This window comes from Balaenoptera ricei, chromosome 8, assembly GCF_028023285.1.
Source record: "Balaenoptera ricei isolate mBalRic1 chromosome 8, mBalRic1.hap2, whole genome shotgun sequence".
NCBI lineage: Eukaryota > Metazoa > Chordata > Mammalia > Artiodactyla > Balaenopteridae > Balaenoptera > Balaenoptera ricei.
In genome coordinates this window covers 88,635,899-88,645,646 of record NC_082646.1, presented here as the reverse complement: position 1 = coordinate 88,645,646, position 9,748 = coordinate 88,635,899, and positions in this window count along the sequence as shown.

Here is a 9,748-nt window from a genome sequence, read left to right as displayed (position 1 = left end):
GGGGTGGTGTGTTTGGACATGCAATGCCTTTAAACAGGAGGGAATGGCAGCCTGGTCGTTGAGTTGCATTATAACAATATTCCAGGAAAAGGCAACTTCAACATGTCTTTATTCCATCACTACCCCAGAAGCGCACCTCCAACTCCTGATCCCACACCCAGACCCTTGCTCAGGCTTTTTCCTGCCAGCCACACCTGCTTCACTCACCAGGTGTTTAGGAGAAGTGGCTTTGAAACCACTGGCTGTTAATCCCTACTCACTTCTAAGCTCTGTGACCTGGAACAAGTTCCTTAGCCTTTCTGTGACTCAGTTTTCCCATCCATAAAGTTATGAACACAATACTTACTCCATTAGGGTGTTGTAAGGGGTGTGAAAAACCCCACTCTAGGTAAAGCTCACAGTACAAATCTGACACAAAGGAAATACCCAGGTATTTACTCATTTAGAAGCAACGCAATTTCTACTTCCTCCAGAAAAACTTCCATACCTACTCCCACTTCAGCTTATCCTTAATCCGACCAGTCTGACTGCATTTCTGTTCAGCACCTCGCTGTTGATCGTGTATCTGTTCTCCATTACATATGCGTTCACTTTGACCTTCCCAAGTAAGAGATAAAGGTCCGTGGAGGAAGGGACAACATTATACCTGGCTCTCCTACTGACTTGCTGTGTCATCTTGCACGTAATTTTCTTAGGATCGAGTTTCTTTCCCTGGAATGGCAATTACATGGCATGTGTGCCAACACCTCCCTATCCCACGGCCTTGGGATACACTAGTACCCAATAATAATTCTCTTCCCCCGAACCTGGGTCCAGACTCAGAATCCTTCTTAACACATTGCTTTGGATGATGTCTAGTAATGTATTCAATAAATATGTATTGAGTACTTACTAGGTACTACTTCCCATTTAGTATTCTGGAGATAAAACTTTGGGCGTCCTGTTGCTGCACTTATGGAACTTGTCACTTAGTGGGGAAGAAAAACAATATGTAAATTCATAAATGAGAAAATATCAGATAGCGATCAGTACAGTGATGAAAATAAAATAGTGCTGTGTTAGTGCCTGGGGAGAAGGCTACTTTAGATTGGGTGTCCAGGGACTTTCTGAAGCCCCTGGAGATTTTGATCTGGTAGATTTTGTGTGGGCCCCAGAATATGTGTTGTTAACAAGCAAATGCAGGAAATTTGGGAAACGCTGACATGGTGAGTAAGAGTGAGGGTACAGGGTCAGAAGACCTAGGTTCACGTCCCGTTTCCTACACTTATGTAGTTGTGTGACCTGAGCAAGTTATTGAACTTCTGTGACCCTCAGTTTCCTTATCTGTAAAATTGGAATAATACTACTACTCATCTCAGAAGGTTATATTAGGATTAAAACAAGACAAAAAATAAGATTTAAGATTCCTGGCACATAGTACGTGCTCAATAAAAGGCAGCAATTATTTACAACAATAGGCCCATCTACGCCTAACTATAATCTTCTGTTTGAATTACTCAAAAGACAGACCCAACAAGTACCACTTAGTAGGCAATTAATATAGCCTCTAAGTTGATTTTTGCCTAATAAAACTCTTCCTCTTGAAAAATGAATTCTCAAAAGACCTTCTTGTGAGCAGGAATGCCAGAGTCCAATGAATGTATGTCCTATGGCACTCTAGTTTAGGCAGGTTTCAGATTTGGAAGGGCTTTGGCCTAATTTCCTCTCCTATCAAAAGGGAGCCTGGCTACTTGCCCTTTCTAATTCAGTGGGCAGTGGGGGGACGTATTTCTGAGACCTAAAGGGATGTGAGATTTGCAAAGTGTAAGGCACAAACAGGACACTTGCCTTCTCAGAGCAGCTGGCCCATCCAACTGAAGGGCCCAACAGCAGCGATAAGCACGCTCCTGCTCTACCGGCCTCCACTCATTTGGAGAAGGGGGCCGCTCCTTCACGTTATAAGCTGAGCTGGTACATAAGGAAGAAAAAAAAAAGTTGGGCAGGAAGCAGCCTTTTCAACCAGTGAAGAAACCGTTAGAATCCATCCCTTTGCCCTGATGCCAAAGCTCGGCCTGTACCACCCAGCCACACTATCGAGGACACTCAGGCTATTGCAGAGCCCTGGAGGTATTTGTCCCTAGTTTATCAGGGACCTGTGGAAACATTTCTCTAACTGAAGATAAAGAACTCTTCCTCCCCACCCCCATTCTACTTCTAGCTACCTACCAGAGAGTTTCTCTCCTTTTCTTTCAGTAACACCAGTTCTGAAAAGAAGATATTTTTCAACCTGGACTTGAAGTAACTTGTGGAGAGGCAGGTAAGATGAGTTTTATTCATTCATTCCTTCAATAAATAATTATTGGGTACTTACTACGTGCTGGGCTAGGCTCTTGGATTCAATTCCAAGCAGAAGGAGCTTGCAGTCTTTGGGGGAGCTCAACAGAACTTAACAACCACAAAACATAGAATTACCAATTGTGATCTAAACTGGGAGTGAGTAGATAAACAACAAGGTCCTATTGTATAGCACAGGGAACTATATTCAATATCTTGTAATAACCTATAATGGAAAAGAATCTGAAGAAAAATAACTGAATCACTTTGCTATATACCAGAAACGAACACGGCATTGTAAATCAACTATACTTAAATAAATAAGTAAAAAGAAAAAAAGGGAAAAAAACAATTTAAAAAAACCTGGGAGTGAGATCATATAATGATGGGTCCTAATCTAGTCATGAGAGGCTGGGGGCTTCCCTGCAGAAGTAACATTTGAGCTGAGAGAGAGTGCGTATAATAATCTTCTAGATTTCACTCTTGCCCTCCAAGTGGGTGTTTTCAGGGTTAAAAAGATGCCTCAGGGCCAGAAAGAATTGCTGCCATGCCACGCCAGTCCTGTTTTGAAGACCAAGTCATGATTCCTTGACCCTGGTGAAGGTTAGGATGGAAATATCTTATTGGAATGATAGAGGGGCCAGCATAAACCTGCCAGGACCTCCTTCAAGATTCAGTTCACTTTGTGAAAGTTGCCAGATAAAAGATATTTCCAGATGGAGGGCCACGCAGGAAATACAAATGGAAAAGTTTTTAATAGCTCTTCCTTTGCAAGCTACGACTCAAGGCAGCTTTTTGCAATGCGATGGGAGGCACTGTAGCCTGATACCATAGGAGGAGCTGAACTGGCCCACGAGCATCCTGGGGGCCTTTGGAGAGGGGCTGTGGCCTGAAGGGGGCATTAAAGATGCTCTACTTACATGAGACCCCCTACTCCAGCCATCCCCACCCCAAATGGAACCTGTGCCTGCTATACTCTAACCCTCGGCTTCTCAGAGGAGAGGGCAGATAGGAATCTATAAGAGCATGAGTCCCTTTAAGGATGTGGCTGTACATATTAATAACAAGCTGCACCCTTTTCCCCTGTCCTTGGGGCCTAGTGGGCTCCTGCAGAGAAGGTCATCTAGAAGTCAGGGGCCAGTGCTGCTGATGGGGGCATAAGTGGGCAGGAATTGCCACTGGGGACCTGAAGAATGTCTCAGAGCTCACAGGACTGGCTTCACCATACACTGGGGTTGTTAAATTGGTCCATGGATGAACCTGAGAATGTTGTGAGCTCCCTGAAATGAAAGGTAAAATTCTGCACCTTGGACAGCTCTGTACCTAGGGAAACGTCTTTAACTTTTACCTAAAAACTTTTAGGTTTTGTGTGTGTGTGTGTGTTAAAAATATACATGGGCATAACATTTACCATTTTAACCTCTCCCCCGTATAGAGTTGAATGGCATTAAGGACATTTACATTGTTGTGCAACTATCACCCACCATCCATCTCCAGGACTTTTTTTATTCTTCCCAAACTGAAACACTGTATCCATTAAAAAGTAACTCTCCCCTCCCCCCAGCCCCTGGCAACCCCCATTCTACTCTCTGTCTCTGTGAATTTGACTACTCTAGATACTTCATATGAGTGGAATCATACAGTCTTTGTCCTTTTGTGACTGGCTTGTTTCGCTTAGCCTAGTGTCCTCAAGTCTCATCCATATTGTAGCACGTGACAGGATTTCTTTTTTAAGGCAGAATAATATTCCATTGTATGCATATTTATTTATTGGATATATACCCAGAAGTGGAATTGATGACTCATACGGTAATTCTATTTTTAATTTTTTGTGGAACCTGCATGCACCATTTTATATTCCCACCAGCAGAGCACAGAATTTCCAATTTGCCCACATCTTCGCCAACACTTGTTATTTTCTGTTTAGGGGATAATAGCCGTCCTAATGGGTGTGAAGTGGTGCTTTATTGTGGTTTTGTTTTGCATTTCTCTAGTGATTAGTGATGTTGAACATCTTTCTATATGCTTATTGGCCATCTGTATATCTTCTTTTTTAAAATTTAATTTAAGTTAATTTAATTTATTTTTCACTGCATTAGGTCTTCGTTGCTGCGTGCGGGTTTTCTCTAGTTGCGGCGAGCGGGGGCTACTCTTCGTTGCGGTGCACGGGCCTCTCATTGCAGTGGCTTCTCTTGTTGTGGAGCACAGGCTCTAGGCGTGCGGGCTTCAGTAGTTGTGGCTCGTGAGCTCTAGAGCACAGTCTCAGTAGTTGTGGCGCGTGGGCTTAGTTGCTCTGCGGCATGTGGGAACTTCCAGGACCAGGGCTCAAACCCATTTACCCTGCATTGGCAGGTGGATTCTTAACCACTGTGCCACCAGGGAAACCCCTGTATATCTTCTTTAGAGAAATATCTCTTCAAGTCTTTTGCCTACTTTTTTTTTTTTAAAACAATTTTTCAGTTCTCTTCCTTGTATTTTTTTTTTAATTTATTTAATTTTGGCTGCGTTGGGTCTTCGTTGCTGCACGCGGGCTTTCTTTAGTTGTGGTGAGCGGGGGCTACTCTTCATTGTGGTGCGTGGGCTTCTCATTGCGGTGGCTTCTCTTGTTGCGGAGCAAGGACTCTAGGCGTGCGGGTTTCAGTAGTTGTGGCACACGGGCTCAGTAGTTGTGGCTCGCGGGCTCTAGAGCACAGTCTCAGTAGTTGTGGCGCATGGGCTTAGTTGCTCTGCGGCATGTGGGATCTTCCCGGACCAGGGCTCGAACCCATGTCCCCTGCATTGGCAGGCAGTTTCTTAACCACTGCGCCACTAGGGAAGTCCTTGCCTACTTTTTAATTGGTTTTTTTGGGGGTTTTGCTGTTGAATTGTAGGAGTTCTTTAAATATTCTGGATATTAACCTTTTATCAGATATATAATTTGCAAATATTTTCTCATATTCCATAGGTTGCCTTTTTAGTCTCTTGATACTGTCCTTTGATGCACACAAGTTTTTAACTTTGATTGCAGTCCAATTTATGTTTTTAATTTTGTAGCCTGTGCTTTTAGTGTCATAGTCAAGAAATCATTGCCAAATCCAATGTCATGTAGTTTTTACCCTACGTTTTCTTCTATGAGTTTTATAGTTTTGAGTTGCCAGGTTTTTAAGAAGTCTATGACTGACAATGCATGGGGCCATCCTCAATACCAATTCTGGGGAGACCCTCAGGTCTTGACGAATGTCAGTGTGAAGCTAGGAATTGGGAAATAGATAACATGGATGTGATATCTGAAGCCTTTAATTCAAAAGGAATTATTGAGTATCTCCAAATTTATATCAATACCTTGGGAGCTAGTAAAAATGAAAATCATGGCCTCTCTTCTCTAAGAACGTAAGTCACTTACAAGGTGGCAAGATGGTATGCACACATAAAATTATGGCACTGCAAGGCAGAGTCTAATGAGCACCTAACCAGGCCCTAGAGCCAAGAGCTGGAAGGAGCTGAGGTCAGGGGACAGAAAAACCTTCAGTGCAAAGATGTGGCTTGAGTGGGGTCCAGGTTGATGGACACGATTTGGAGAGGCAGAGAGGAATGGGAGGCTTTTGTACTAACTGCAGTAATGACTGCCATTTACCGAGCACTCACCCTGTGCCAGGCTCTGTGCTCTGCCTGCTGCACACATTATCTCAGCTATGCCTCCTCACCCTATGTTTATCATTGCCTCTAGTTTATCATTGCCAGCACTGAAGCACAGAGATTTGCCTAAGATTAATTATCCAGATAGTAAGTGGTAAAGTGGAGCCTAGAAACCAGGTTTATTTATCTCTATTCTTAACCCCTCTGCTAGTCTAGCACCAAAGTTTTGAAGCACAGACAAAGCAGACATTCCAGATAGAAAGAACAGAATAAGACAGTGCACAGAAATGGTCATGAGCAGGACGTTTGAGGTCAAAGGGGAGCAGCCTGGCTGGTGGGAAGGTTCAGGCTCTAGGGCTTTGGGAGATGAAGTTCATTTGATGGCGTGGGCGGGATCACAGGCACCTTTCATGGAATCATGGGGAGTTTGGTCTTGATTTGCTAGAAGGACAGAATCACACATAGAGCTGCAGCTCTAACCTTCCAGTCAACCTCTTTCCTCTATAAAATGAGAACATCGAGGTCCCAAGAGGTTAAGCTGGTTGCCAATAATCAGAGGAAACGGGGAGCCATTGCAAATTCTTGAGCAGGGTGGTCACAGTGAAGAAAACAGTATTCCAGCTGGGTTAGTCTGGCAGTCAGATACATGAGGGGCAGCTGAAGGGAAGCAGAGAAAACTGGCAGGAAGAAGCAAGCAGCTCTTTCCCTCGTTTTGGCTGAAAGCTACCTCCCTCAGCAATTGGTATTTCTAGGACCATCACACACAAGACTCCTTTCCGCTGAGGTTTGAAGCTTAGGAAGTCAAGTGTCATCAGGAAGGTCAGAATCTTCTTCCCCTGCCAGGCTCAGTGCCCTCAGCTAGATACGAGTGCCAGAAAACACCACTTCCCCAGAAGCAGCCTGGCCTCTCCTCCAATGGAAGGTGTGTTTGGAGTGCAGTGTCTCAGACCAGAGACCTCCAACCCTGAAGAGCCAGTGACCAGGACAGGCTCCTGACACCATCTCTTTATGTCGCCTTCCTGACCATGAAGTTGGGCCAGGTGTCTGCAAGCCTAACCCATCTGCCCCATGGGGGTTGGGGGTTGCCAGAGAAGGTAAGATTAGGCAAGAGTCCTCCAGGCAAGGAGGCTGACCCCACCTGCTTGGGCTGAGCCCTCATTGTGGCAGAACTCCAGTTATCCACCTCTGTGTCGAGAAAGGCCTGCCCTGGTTGACTATCCTCCTCTGAGGTTCTCTTTGCTTAATTAATTCTAATAATAGCTGCCGTCCATTGAGCACTGTACGAAGCATTTGACATGTATGATCTCATTTTATTCCTCCAGCCCTGTGATGAAGATATAATTATCCCTATTCTACCCGTGACGGAACTGAGGCTCAGACTGTCAAATAATTTGCCTAAAATCACATAGCTGAAAGAGCCAGGACTCAAACATAAGCCTGTCTATCTCCAAAGCCTGTGCCTTTACCCGTATAATTGACTGCATTCTACACATTGGTCCACTGTAGCCACATCTCCTTGTGTGTATGGGGGCCCTGCAGTGGAGAATCAAGCTTCAAAGTGGGGCCTTGTTGCTTCCTGAAAACACCTGTATCTGCGTATTCCTAGCAGCCAAGAGCTTGATCTCGTTCCCAAACCAAACTCTTGGATCTGCATCTGAATGGTATCTGGGCACTTATCGTCTCCCAAAAGCAATGCTCAAGGAAGACAAGGCATCTTCAAGTTCCTTCTTAACTTTTATCCAGAGAGCATAATGCAGGCATGCTTTGGTCAAAGGAGAAGGCTACCATTTGTACATTCATTCATTCATTCATTGAATAGTTATTGAGGGCCTACTGTGTGCTAGGCACATTCTAGGTCCTAAGGACACACTGGAAACAAGTCATAAAGAATTTCTATTCTCATGGAGTTTACATTCCAGCTGGGAAGAAAAGCCAAAACCAAACCCATAAAAAACTACAAATACATATGTAAAGTGTAAGTAATGATGATACCAGGAAGAAAAATAAAGCAGGATGAGGAGATGGAGAATGATGAGAAATCGGGTTTTAAAAGGCTCTTATGAGGTTAAACATTTGAACCTGAGTGAAGTACATGGGAGCCATAGGATGATCTAGAGGAAGAGCATCTCAGACCGAGGAGGAGCAGATGCAAAAGCCCTCCAATAGGAGCCGGCTTCGTTTGTTTTAAGGAATAGAGAAAAGGTCAGTGTGGTTCAAGCAGAGAGAGTGAGGGGGTTGTGATGGAAAAGAGTAGTCGGGGCCAGATAGTATAAAGCTTTCTAGGCCACAGAAAGGAGCTTGCATTTCAAATGTGCTGTTCCAGGGTCCCAGGCACCGTGGTGTGTCAGATGGGTGGGGCTGCCTCTGAGTAGCTAAAGAGAGGAAATGGAGCATGTGAACAAAGGGCCCCAGGACAGCTCCGTGAGTCAGCTCACCCAGCTCTGACTCTCCCTTGAACACAGAGCAGCAGATAAGTTCAGGTCTGATACCCAAAGAGAGAGCGTGGGGGAGGATTTGATGGGGGCAGAGGTGGAAGAAGGAGCTGTTGACTCCACGTCTCATTTGCCTTGTCCATCAAAGGGGCTCTGAATCACCAATGGTTGTTCAAATATTTTGAAGTTGGAATCTCTCTGTATAAGCAAAATCTTCCACAAAAGCTTACTATGTGCCACTCTCCTTTACAAGCACCTTATATGTTCCATTTCACAGAATTGTTATAGCAGCTCCGTGAGATAGGTACTCTGAATGTGCCCACTTTACAGATGCAGAAGCTAAAGTCCAGAGAGGTTGAGCAACATGTCAATAAGTGCAGAGCTGCTACAGTTGGAGCAGGGGCGGTGGAGCCCACTAGGGAAGCACTTCAGAACCCCTGCTGCTCCAAGGAGCAAGCTGGGAAATCACATTTCAGAGGCTCCTTCTACTAGGACATGCTGTGAGGTTAACTCTGCTAAGACCTCGCTGTGGAGTTGTGACATTTGGGGGCAGTTACTTTAGCACTTGATTTTGCCTCTTGTCTTAGTTGTAAAAGGTGATTTAGAGGTTGTTGGAAAGGGGAAAAGCAGAGGAATAAAATCAGGGATGTGGCTGAAACAGGCAATGTGGTAGGGAAGCAGTGAAGCTGTCAGCAGCCTACCCAGGACCTAAATGGGCACAATCCTGCATTTCGGTTGAAATATTGGGGCTCCCCAAGCCTGAAGCCTGCTGATGTCTTAGGCACACTTCAGCTCTTTCTACAGCACCCCAGTTGCAGCATTCTTTGCCAGATGTCCTGACTAGCTAGGAGATTGTTGCTACCTAATACGGTGGTGATGACTTCTGAAAGATAGGGTAATAACAACAGGTATCATTTCTGAGCATATATTATGCACCATCACTGTACAAAGCATTTTTACACACGTTATCCTATTAAATCCTCTTAAAACTCCTGTGAAGTAAGCAGGCATCCCTATGGCCTCACCCTAGTCCCAGCCCTGCTGAGTGTTACTATTGCCTCCATTTGACAGATATAGAAACTGAGGTTCAGAGAGGTGAAGTAACTTCCCCCAAGTCACACAGCTAGTAAACAGCTGAGCTATGCCTTCTGACACCTATGCTCATCTCCTAAACTCAGTTGATAAAGATTTTTTTTTTAGATTTTTGGAGCTCTTTTCTACTATATAGGAAATCTGGTTTATTTATCACTAAGGTTACCAATAGGTCTAACATTCTGAAAACATATCCATCAACATGCCCTGAAATATTCTGAAATGTGTTTGGGAGCCAGATACTTGTGACAATTGAGTAGTTTAAAGAAGTTTGCATGGGAGCTGAAGCCATAATA